The sequence below is a fragment of the Arachis stenosperma genome, chromosome 9, assembly GCF_014773155.1.
Source record: "Arachis stenosperma cultivar V10309 chromosome 9, arast.V10309.gnm1.PFL2, whole genome shotgun sequence".
NCBI lineage: Eukaryota > Viridiplantae > Streptophyta > Magnoliopsida > Fabales > Fabaceae > Arachis > Arachis stenosperma.
The window spans coordinates 70,911,120-70,923,949 of record NC_080385.1 but is presented as its reverse complement, the minus strand read 5'-3'; the positions used below and the strand labels follow the sequence as shown (position 1 = coordinate 70,923,949).

Sequence of the window (12,830 nt, the reverse complement as noted above, 5' to 3'; positions counted from 1 at the left end):
TGCTATAACCCTTGAAATATTCATGCCCTTACTCGTTTCCTTTCAGGATGGCCACCAAGAAAGGCAAGGAGAAAGCTACCCCAAAATCCACAGCAAGGAGAGGAACAAAAAGAGCATTAGTGGCAGAGCCATCTTCAACTGCAGTTAAGCCCTCAACAAAAAGAATTAAAAAGATTATAAAGGTCGATGAAAAGGAGAAAGCATTCCCAGCAAAGGACACTGCACGGTTTCCCAATCGCTACTGTGAGCAGATGTTCCCCATTCTGGCAACTCGGAATTACAACAACGAACACCTTCTTATTCTTCCACCTCGTATTGCCAAATTTGTTGAGCCAAAAATTGTACTAAGACATTGGGGATTCCTACAGAGACAACCACGATAGGTTAATCTTTCCTGGGTAGTTGAGTTCTACTCTAACTTCCACCTGCCGAACCTGCAGTCTGTATATGTCCGTCAAAAGCAAGTCCCTATTACACAAGAAGCCATTCAGCGAGCCTTAGATCTTCCCCCTGCTCCAAAAGGATTGGACGCATTTCAAGAAGCCGCACTCAAGCGCCAGGCGTACAAATTTGACTGGGACACTATTCTCATCGTTATCGCACAGCCTGGTAGCAGATGGATTTTTGGATACCATCGTTCCCATCTTAAGGGAATATCGGCTTCCGCACTCACCTTAGAGGCTCATGTTTGGGCATAGATTATGTCCCATTACGTCTTTCTGAGCACTCATGAGTCCTCCTTCACTGCAGATATGGCTATTCTACTATGGTGCATCCTCTCAGACTAGCCTCTAAATCTATCAAGACACATCTGGAATGCTATGGGACACGTGCAAATTGTGGGTAACCTACCTTTCCCCGCCTTGGTCTCAGATCTTATCTCAGTAGCCAGAGTCTCTTACAGAGCTGGAGACACCAAAGCCATACTTCCATGGGATAATTAATACGTCCCTAACGAAAGATATCTCAGGCCACCACCAGCCACTACCAGCCAGTCCACAGAACATGCTGTAGACATACCACCTTCTACTAGTTAACTGCTGCATCAAATACTAGAGAGGTTGGACCAACAAGACCAGAAAGCAAAGCTACGAGAGCGCCGCAACCACCGCTAATTCAAATACCTCAAGGAGCTACTCACAGGCAACCACAGACCTGACGAAGACCCAGGCACTCCGGACTCCACTTTCTTCACCAGAACAGGGAGCCATGACGGTCCCGATTGTGGAGATACTGCCACCAGCCCACCCTTGTTCCTGACAGATGGCACCGAGGATGGTGCAAAACCTTAAGTGTGGGGAGGTCAGTCAGTACCTGACTTCCGGAGGTAATTCTTCCCCCCTAACACCAATTTCTTTTTCTTTAAAATAGGATAGATTGCATAGTAGTAGGTTAATTGCATGCATGATCTACTTGATTGAAAAGATAATAAGTTTCTTTTAAGACAATATATTTTCTGAAAGTTTCACTAATTTAAATCAAAACATTTATGTTAAATTTGTTTGAAGTTGAAATTGGAACATAATTTTTGAGCTAAAAGAACACACAACCCGTGAGACTTTGAGCCTAAATACATGGTTACACTATTTAGCCATACATATCTTTTCTTGTGTGTTTACTTCTCTATGATTGTAATATGAATTTTGCTTTATCCTATATGTCCAATGTTAATGTGTTATGTGCATGCACATGATTGAGGCCATTGTTTGTTTAGCTCACGTATCCCAAATAAGCCAACCCTTTTAATTACCTTTGTTAACCACTTTGAGCTGTTTTTAATCCCATTTGTTCTATATCTTACCACATTAATAGCCTTAAGCAGAAAAACAATTGAAAATCCCAATTGAATCTTTGGTTAGCTTAAGAGAGAATTTGTGTGTTAACTGAATATGGGAAGATTATGGGAATAAAGGGTAATAGGAAAATATGTCATGATAAAATAAGGGGAATTTGGGTACCTATTCATGTGAAACCATAAAAGAAAGATTACAAATCTATGTGCATTGATATAAAAAAAATTATTTTAGTGAATAAGGGGATAAAATCACCCCAATGATAAGTCAGAGCTTAATGATCAATGCACATATGATAAAATTAAAATAAAGGTTTATGCATGAGTATGGAATGTGAAAAAGAACTTTGGGTAGCTAAGTTTGAATGTTGAAACTATATAGAGTATTTGTATGTTAGGTAAGAGCTTAGGTTAATTAAAGATTCAATGTATAAGCTCACTTAGCCATATGTGTACCCTCACCCTAACCTTAGCCTCATTACAACCGTAAAAAGACCTCATGATGTTTGCATTGGCCCTTTAAAATTGTTGAATGGTTAGGTGAAAAACAAAATTTTTGAAAGCATGATTAGAGAAAGATAGAGTGATTACCCCATATGCTAGAGATGATTAGAGTGCACACGCACCAACAGTAAGGGTTCAATGCTCAATCCTGTACTCCCTGCTTTCACAAGCTATCTTCTTACAAATTTACCTATTCTTATTGTATAATTTGAATTAGTGAATTCTACCCCATGTTTTGTCTTAAGGAACTTATCTATTTTTAATCATATAGACAAAATCATATAGTTGCATTCATATATATATATATATATATATATATATATATATATATATATTTAGGTTGCATTGCGTTGCATGAGTCTTACATGTCCCTATTCATTCATATTTATCTCCTTCAACTTAACATGAAGACATGCTAATGTTTAAGTGTGGGGAGGTTGATAAACCACTATTTTATGATTCATATTGTGTTTAATTGTGTGGTTTTATCAAGTCTTCACCCGCTTATTCATATGATTTGTATGTATTTATAATTCATTCCTAAAAATATTCTATGATTGAAAACTTGCTTCCTAATGACCTTTTAGTTTTACATTTTTATTTTCCTTCGTACCATTCGATGCCGTGATCTTTGTGTTAAGTGTTTCAGGCTTCATAGGGCAAGGATGGCGTAAGGAATGAAGAGGAAGCGTGCAAAAGTGGAAGGAACACAAGTGTTCATACCCTGGGTCGAGCTGTCCGACCTGGGATGTTCTACAGACAAGGAGACCGACCTCTTTAGGTCAAGTGGACCGACTTCTTCGCAAAGAACTCGGTCCAAATCGACAGGAAAGCCCAAAGAAGGGCCCAACTCAAGGAATACGATCTCGATCCAAGGGCAGCCCAAGCCTATAGAGATAAGGGCATTTCCATGGAAGATAAGCTGACCTCGACAAAAGATAAGATAAGATAAGATAACTAACTTATCTTATCTAAAGAAGGTCACATCTCACCATTATAAATACACTGGAGCACCCAGGTATAACTCATACTCTGATTCTACTCAATACCTGTTTAATACCCTTACTAACTTAAGCATCGGAGTCCCTTTCAGGTACCCCCACCATACGGTGATAAGGGATCAGCAGCATTCTCAGTTCCACAAGTCAGACACACCAGCTCCGGCTGCTACACACCTTCCGGACACGTCGGCTCCGACCAGCACAGAAGATCTCGTCCGAGATCGACCTACAGTTTCATGTAACCCTCGAAACATTGGCGCCGTTGCCGGGGAACCTGGAAGTCATCCCATCACCATGGCGGATGACCATGACAACGACCACGACTTAGATCTAGAGGATAGAATGCCGCACAAAAACACAGACACTACACCAAAGGATACTCCCCAACTTAACAACGAAAAGAATTCTCCAAACGCAGGAGCCATAGAAGCGCTTCAAGATCGATTAAAACAACTCGAGAAAGAAGCCCAACATCAACGCGAAAAAGAAGAGGATCTACATCGGGAGATAAGGTGACGCCAGAAATTAGAAGATAAGCTTCTAAAACTCAAAGCCGATCTCAAAACCAAAGCTACTCGATCCACTCCAGAGGATAGCTCTCGCAAGGATCAAGATCCATTCACCAGGGAAATCATGAAGACCAAAATCCCAAAGGACTTTAAACTTCTGGATATGACTCTGTACGACGGCACTTCAGACCTTAACCATCACCTCAGCAATTTCAGAAGTAGAATGTACCTCACTGACGCCTCGGATACAGTTCGCTGCAAAGCCTTTCCAACAACTCTTACCAAGATAGCCATTAGATGGTTCGACAGCCTACCTCCAAAGTCCATCTTGAGCTTCGACGACCTGGCCAAAAAATTCATGGCCAGATTTTCCATACAAAAAGATAAGGCTAAACATGCCCCCAGCCTACTAGGGATCAAGCAAGGAGATCGGGAAAGTCTTCGTAACTACATGGAAAGATTCAACAAAACATGCATGGACATACAAAGTCTACCAACAGAAGCTGCCATTATGGGTCTCATAAATGGCCTACGAGAAGCACTTTTCAGCCAATCTATATCTAAGAAGTACCCTGCATCCCTGGACGAAGTACAAGAACGAGCGCAGAAGTACATCAACATAGAGGAGAATTCTCGACTTGGGGAAGCCTCGAGGTTCGGTTCCGCCTACTGAGATAAAGATAAAGAATCCAAGAAAAAGGAAGATCGCTCCGGGGAGAAAATAAAAAAATATCATAACTACACCCCTCTTAGGGTATCCTTAGTAGATGTTTACAAAGAAGTCTGTCATATGGAAAAAATACCCCGAGCTCGGCCACTCAAAGGCAAAAGAGGAGGAGGAAATCGGAACGAATACTGTGAGTATCATCGAGTCTGAGGACATTCCACCAACGAATGCTTCGACTTGAAAAATGTCATAGAAAAATTAGTAAGAGAAGGAAAACTAGATCAGTTTTTGGCCAACCGGGACGAAGAGCCAAGAAAAAGAAGAAGGGATGAAGATGTCGGATGGTCTGAGCGATCACCTCGCACACCGGAGAGACACGTCCACGTGATCCACGGCGGATTTGCGGGAGGAGGAATCTCCAAATCATCTCGCAAGCGACACCTCAACGAAGTATACCATGTCGAAGGAAAGAAGGAGGCGCCAGACATCCCAGCAATCACGTTTACCAAAGAAGACGCATCCAGAATCATCTCAGGACACGACGACCCCATGGTCATCACTATCATACTGGCAAACGCCAACCTCCACCGTACATTGATTGACCAAGGAAGCTCCGCTGACATCTTATTCAAAACTGCCTTCGACAAGCTCGGCTTAGAAGAAAAAGAGCTAAGAGCATACCCGAACAGCCTGTTCAGACTTGGGGATACCCCAGTACAACCACTGGGATACGTTTCGCTACATACAACCTTCGGAAAGGGGAACCAATCTAGAACACTCAAGATAGACTACATCGTGGTCGACGTAAGCTCAGCCTACAATGCTTTAATAGGTCAGACAACGTTAAACCAACTCGGTGCAATAGTTTCAATTCCATATCTGTGTATGAAAATTCCAACTGCAGAAGGGATAGCTACAATAAAAGCAGATCGGAAGATGGCGCATTGCTGTTATAACGAAAGTCTAAACATCAGAGGCGAAGGAGGAGAGTTCCACACAATCGAACTTGGTGGAGTTCAGAGGCGAGAAGAACTCCGTCCACAGCCCGAAGGTGAAGTAGAGAAAGTTCAGATCGGAGACACCTCGGATAAGACAACTAATATTGGCATGATCCTGAAAGGAGATGCAAAGGAATCACTCATACAGTTCCTACGAGATAATGCTGATCTCTTTGCATGGAAAGCTGCCGACATGCCAGGCATAGATCCCGAACTGATGAGCCACAAGTTGGCAGTCTATCCAGGATCCCGGTCGGTATAACAAAGACGAAGAAAACTCGGGCCAGAACGGTCTCAGGCTGTAGCAGAACAGGTGCAAGCACTACTAGAGGCAGGGTTCATAAGAGAAGTTAAGTACCCACTATGGCAAGTGATGAGCGGATAATTTATACGCTATTTGGCATTATTTTTAATATGTTTTTAGTATGATTTAGTTAGTTTTTAGTATATTTTTATTAGTTTTTAATTAAAATTCACTTTTCTGGACTTTACTATGAGTTTGTGTATTTTTCTGTGATTTCAGGTATTTTCTGGCTGAAATTGAGGGATCTGAGCAAAAATCTGATTCAGAGGCTAAAAGGACTGCAGATGCTGTTGGATTCTGACCTCCCTGCAGTCGAAGTGGATTTTCTGGAGCTACAGAAGCCCAATTGGCGCGCTCTCAACGGCGTTGGAAAGTAGACATCCTGGGCTTTCCAGCAATGTATAATAGTCCATACTTTGCCCGAGATTTGATGGCCCAAACCGGCGTTGCAAATCAGCTTCAGAATTCCCAGCGTTTAACGCTGGAACTGGCATACAAATTGGAGTTAAACGCCCAAACTGGCATAAAAGCTGGCGTTTAACTCCAGGAAGAGTCTCTACACGAAAATGCTTCATTGCTCAGCCCAAGCACACACCAAGTGGGCCCGGAAGTGGATTTTTCTGTCATTTACTCATTTCTGTAAATCCTAGATCACTAGTTCACTATTAATAGGATCTTTTGACATTGTATCGGTACCTCATGACACTTTACACGTTTCTCATTGTATCTTCTACGGCATGAGTCTCTAAACCCCATGGTTGGGGGTGAGGAGCTCTGCTGTGTCTTGATGGATTAATGCAATTACTACTGTTTCTTATTCAATCATGCTTGCTTCCGTTCTAAGATATCACTTGTTCTTAACCCGGATGAATGTGATGATCCGTGACACTCATCATATTCTCAACTATGAACGCGTGCCTGACAACCACCTCCGTTCTACCTTAGATTGAGTAGATATCTCTTGGATTCCTTAATCAGAATCTTCGTGGTATAAGCTAGAATTGATGGCGGCATTCAAGAGAATCCGGAAGGTCTAAACCTTGTCTGTGGTATTCTAAGTAGGATTCAATGATTGAATGACTGTGACGAGCTTCAAACTCGCGATTGTGGGGCGTTAGTGACAGACGCAAAAGAATCACTGGATTCTATTCCGACATGATCGAGAACCGACAGCTGGATAGCCGTGCCGTGACAGGGTGCGTTGAACATTTCCACTGAGAGGATGGGAGGTAGCCATTGACAACGGTGAAACCCTACATACAGCTTGCCATGGAAGGAGCCTTGCGTGTTTGAAGAAGAAGACAGTAGGAAAGCAGAGGTTCAGAAGACAGAGCATCTCCAAAACCTTAACCTATTCTCCATCACTGCAATTCAAGTACCTGTTTCATGTTCTTTTGCTTTTTACAATCAATCCTGATAATCTTTGATATCCTGACCTCCATGGGATCGACCCTTACTCACGTAAGGTTTTACTTGGACGACCCAGTGCACTTGCTGGTTAGTTGTGCGGGATTGCAAAGTGTGATTGCAATTTCGTGCACCAAGTTTTTGGCGCCGTTGCCGGGGATTGTTCGAGTTTGGACAACTGATGGTTTATCTTGTTGCTTAGATTAGGACTGATTTATTTTTGTTGGTTTAGAGTCTTTTATTTGAGTTTAGTTTTATATTTTAAGTTTGGTGTCTTCTTTGTGTTTTCCTTTAAGTTTTCGAAAATTTGTGTTTGATTTTCTAAAAATTTTAAGTTTGGTGTCTTTTGTGCTTTTATTCACTTAAAAATTTTTCAAAAAAGTGTTCTTGGTGTTCATCTTGACATTCAAAGTTTTCTTGTTTGTTCTCTTTGTTTTGATCTAAAATTTCTAAGTTTAGTGTCGTTCTGTTGTTTTTCTCTTTCCTCATTAAAATTTAAAAATAAAAAAATATCCTTTCCTTGTTTTACTCATAATTTTCGAAATTTTGCATTAAATTAGTCAAAGATTTTCAAAATCATATCTTTTCAATCATTTTTATTTGCAATCATATCTTCTCAATCATATCTTTTTCAAAATAATTCTCAATCATATCTTTTTAATTGCTAATTCCAAAATCTTTTTAATTAACTAATTGATTCAGTTTTCAATTTGCTTTGATCTTATTTTCTATTAATTTTCGAAATTTAATTTTATTCTCTATTTATTTTATTTTATATTTTTTCGGTCACTTTAAAAAAAATAAATAAAAAAATAAATAATCTACTTGCAATCCATATCATTTCCCTTTCTCCATCATGGACCTAAGTGGAATTGAGCAGTCCAGAAGGACTCTGGGGTCATATGCTAACCCCATTACAGCTGCATATGGGAGTAGCATCTGTATACCTCCCATTAAAGCAAGCAGCTTTGAGCTAAATCCTCAACTCATTATCATAGTGCAGCAAAATTGCCAGTATTCCGGTCTTCCACAGGAAGAACCTACTGAGTTTCTGGCACAATTCTTACAAATTGCTGACACAGTACGTGATAAAGAGGTGGATCAGGATGTCTATAGACTATTACTGTTTCCATTTGCTGTAAAAGATCAAGCTAAGAGGTGGTTGAATAACTGATGAGCGGATAATTTGTATGCTTTTTGGCATTGTTTTTAGTAGATTTTTAGTATGATCTAGTTAGTTTTTATTATATTTTTATTAGTTTTTAGTTAAAATTCACTTTTCTGGACTTTACTATGAGTTTGTGTGTTTTTCTGTGATTTCAGGTATTTTCTGGCTGAAATTGAGGGACCTGAGCAAAAATCTGATCCAGAGACTCAAAAGGACTGCAGATGCTGTTGGATTCTGACCTCCCTGCACTCGAAGTGGATTTTCTGGAGCTACAAAAGCCCAATTGGCGCGCTCTCAACGGCGTTGGAAAATAGACATCCTGGGCTTTCCAGCAATATATAATAGTCCATACTTTGCCCAAGATTTGATGGCCCAAACCGGCGTTCAAAGTCACCTCAAGAAATTCCAGCGTTAAACGCCGGAACTGGCACCTAATTGGGAGTTAAACGCCCAAACTGGCACTAAAGCTGGCGTTTAACTCCAAGGAGAGTCTCTACACGAAATTGCTTCATTGCTCAGCCCAAGCACACACCAAGTGGGCCCGGAAGTGGATTTTTATGTCATTTACTCATCTATGTACTAGTTTTCTATAAGTAGGACCTTTTACTATTGTATTAGAGAGAGCCTTTTGATCATGTTTTTATGATTGAACCCTCTTTGGGAGGCTGGCCATTCGGCCATGCCTAGACCTTGTTCTTATGTATTTTCAACGGTGGAGTTTCTACACACCATAGATTAAGGTGTGGAGCTCTGCTGTACCTCGAGTATTAATGCAATTACTATTGTTCTTCCATTCAATTCCGCTTGTTCTTTTACCAAGATATCACTTGTTCTTCAACATGATGAAGGTGATGATTGACGCCCATCACCATCCTCACCCATGAACAAGGTGACTGACAACCATTCTTGTTCTACAAGCATCTGAGGCTTAGTGAATATCTCTTGGATTCCTGATTGCACGATGCGTGGTTGATCGCCTGACAACCGAGTGCTCGCCTGACAAACGAGCCAACCATTCCGTGAGATCAGAGTCTTCGTGGTATAGGCAAGAACTGATGGCGGCATTCAAGAGAATCCGGAAGGTCTAACCTTGTCTGTGGTATTCTGAGTAGGATTCAATGACTGAATGACTGTGACGTGCTTCAAACCTGTAACCTACTGGGCGTTAGTGACAGACGCAAAAGAGTGATTCTATTCCGGTAGGGGAGGGAACCAAACCGGTGATTGGCAGTACTGTGATAGAGTGCGTGCATTAGCTTTCACTGCGCGGATGGGAGGTAGCTGCTGACAACAGTGAAACCCTACACGAACTTGCCATGGAAAGGAGTAAGAAGGATTGGATGAAGGCAGTAGGAAAGCAGAGAGACGGAAGGGAAGGCATCTTCATACACTTGTCTGAAGCTCTTACACCAATGATATACATAAGTATCACTATCCTTATCTTCTATGTTATTTTCGTTCATCATCATATACATTTGAGTTTGCCTGACTAAGATTTACAAGATGACCATAGCTTGCTTCAATGCTAACAATCTCCGTGGGATCGACCCTTACTCACGTAAGGTATTACTTGGACGACCCAGTGCACTTGCTGGTTAGTTGTGCGGAGTTGCAAAAGTGTTATTGCAATTTCGTGCACCAAGTTTTTGGCGCCGTTGCCGGGGATTGTTCAAGTTTTGAGCAAGCTTTTGGTAACAATGCCTGGGATTGTTCTAGTTTGGACAACTGACGGTTCATCTTGTTGCTTAGATTAGGTATTTTTTTTCGAAATTCTTGAAGATGAATTCTAGAGTTTCATGATGATTTGTTGAAATCTGGCTGGCTGAGAAGCCATGTCTAATCTGATTGGACCGAGGTTTCAACTTATCACCACAAGAGCTTGTTGATTTTAATCAATCTTGCTTTTGGAGCAGTGATCTGCTAAGGCTTGGCTGACCTTTGGTCATGTCTAGTGTTTTGGACCGAAGCTTTCTTTGAAAGCTTGGCTGGCTGTGAAGCCATGTCTAATTCCTGGACCGGAGTCTTAGACTAGCATTGCACTGATTCCTGGAATTCTCATTAAGAATTTTGATACCTTTTCCCACTTAATTTTCGAAAAATACAAAAAAAAATTTGCAAAACCATAAAATCCAAAAATATTTCTTGTTTGAGTCTAGAGTCTCATCTTAAGTTTGGTGTCAAATGCATGTTTTTGTTATATTTTTCGAATCCATGCATATATTTCTTGTTTTGATCTTTAAATTCTATTGACTTGAGTGTTCATGTGTCTCATATAGTGTCAGTAGCACACAAACTGCTAAGATTGGTGTCTTGCATGCATTGTTAATTGATTCTTGTTGCATTTTGATTATTAAAAATCCAAAAATATTTTTAATTTGTGTCTTTTCAAGTCAATGATACAAAGAATTGAAGATTCAGAACATACTGCAGAGGAATTATACAGAAAAAGCTGAGCATTCAAAAATGCCCAGTGAAGAAGGCAGACTGGCGTTTAAACGCCAGCCAGGGTACCTGGTTGGGCGTTTAACGCCCAAAGAGGTAGCATTTTGGGCGTTAAACGCCAGAATGTATACCATTCTGGGCGTTTAACGCCAGGATGGTGCTAGGGGGAAGATTTTGTTTTCAAAATCAATTTTTTTCAAGTTTCCAAAGTTTTTTAAAACCAAATCTTTTTCAAATCATATCTTTTCAATCAAATGTTTTCAAAATCAATTTCTTTCCTTTTTCAAAGATACTTACTAACAATTAATGATTTGATTGAACATTTTTTGCCTTTTCTATTAAGAAAGGTTTTATGTTTGAATCATATCTTTTCTTGTTAGGCAAGTCATTAATTTTCAAATCATATCTTTTCAAATTGTTTTCAAATCATATCTTTTAAAATTGTTTTCAAATCATATCTTCTCAATCACATCTTTTTAAAAACCATAACTTTTCAATCAAATCTTTTTAACCTCATCTTTTTCAAAATAGTTTTCAATCAAATCTTTTTGATTTCTAATTTCAAAATCTTTTTCAAAAATCAATTGATTTCTTCTTCACTTTGAATTTTCGAAAATTTTCAATCAAATTTTCAAAATGTTTTCAAAATCTTTTGATTGAATTTTCGAAAATTCTCTTCCCTCCTTCCCACATCCTACTATTTATGGAGTACCACTCCTTCTAAATGCACAATTCGAACCTTATCTAATTAAAGTTCGAATTCTTCTTCTCCTTCTTCTTTCTATTTCTCTTTCTCTGACACTTCAAGGAATCTCTATACTGTGACATAGAGGATTCCACATTTTCTTTTCTCTTCTCTTTCATATGAGCAGGAGCAGAGACAAAGGCATTCTTGTTGAAGCTGATCCTGAACCTGAAAGGACCCTGAAGAGAAAGCTAAGAGAAGCCAAAGCACAACTCTCTTTAGAGGACCTGACCGAATTCTTCAAGGAAGAAGAACCCATGGCAGCCGAAAACAACAACAATGCCAACAATGCAAGGAAGGTGCTGGGTGACTTCACTGCACCTACTCCTGATTTCTATGGGAGAAGCATCTCTATTCCTGCCATTGGAGCAAACAACTTTGAGCTTAAGCCTCAATTAGTTTCTCTAATGCAGTAGAATTGCAAGTTCCATGGACTTCCAATGGAAGATCCTCATCAGTTCTTAGCTGAATTCTTGCAAATCTGTGACACAGTCAAGACTAATGGGGTTAACCCTGAGGTCTACAGACTGATGCTATTCCCTTTTGCTGTAAGAGACAGAGCTAGAATATGGTTGGATTCTCAACCTAAAGAAAGCCTGGACTCTTGGGAAAAGCTAGTCAATGCCTTCTTGGCAAAGTTCTTTCCACCACAAAGATGGAGTAAGCTTAGAGTGGAAGTCCAAACCTTCAGACAGAAGGATGGAGAATCCCTCTATGAAGCTTGGGAAAGATACAAACAATTAATCAGAAGATGTCCTTCAGACATGCTTTCTGAATGGAGCATCATAGGTATTTTCTATGATGGTCTCTCTGAACTATCCAAGATGTCTTGGATAGCTCTGCTGGAGGATCTCTTCATCTGAAGAAGACGCCTGCAGAAGCTCAAGAATTGATTGAAATGGTTGCAAATAACCAATTCATGTACACTTCTGAAAGGAATCCTGTGAACAATGGGATAGTCAGAAGAAAGGAGTTCTTGAGACTGACACTCTGAATGCCATATTGGCTCAGAACAAGATATTGACTCAACAAGTCAATTTGATTTCTCAAAGTCTGTCTGGAATGCAAAATGCACCAAGCAGTACTAAGGAAGCTTCATCTGAGGAAGAAGCCTATGATCCTGAGAACCCTTCTATGGAAGAGGTGAATTACCTAGGAGAACCCTATGGAAACACCTACAATTCTTCATGGAGAAATCACCCCAATTTCTCATGGAAGAATCAAGAGAGACCTCAACAAGGTCTCAATAACAATAATGGTGGAAGAAACAGGTTTAGCAATAGCAAGCCTTTT

At 40.2% G+C, this 12,830-nt stretch overlaps 1 non-coding gene across 1 annotated transcript; it reads right to left on the bottom strand.

Moving 5' to 3' along the window:
- Positions 1-12,199: 12,199 nt before the first annotated feature.
- LOC130952992 (small nucleolar RNA R71) lies at positions 12,200-12,307 on the bottom strand. Its single transcript, XR_009075166.1, has one exon. It is a non-coding gene; the product is annotated as a small nucleolar RNA R71 (small nucleolar RNA).
- Between the last annotated feature and the right edge of the window lie 523 nt (positions 12,308-12,830).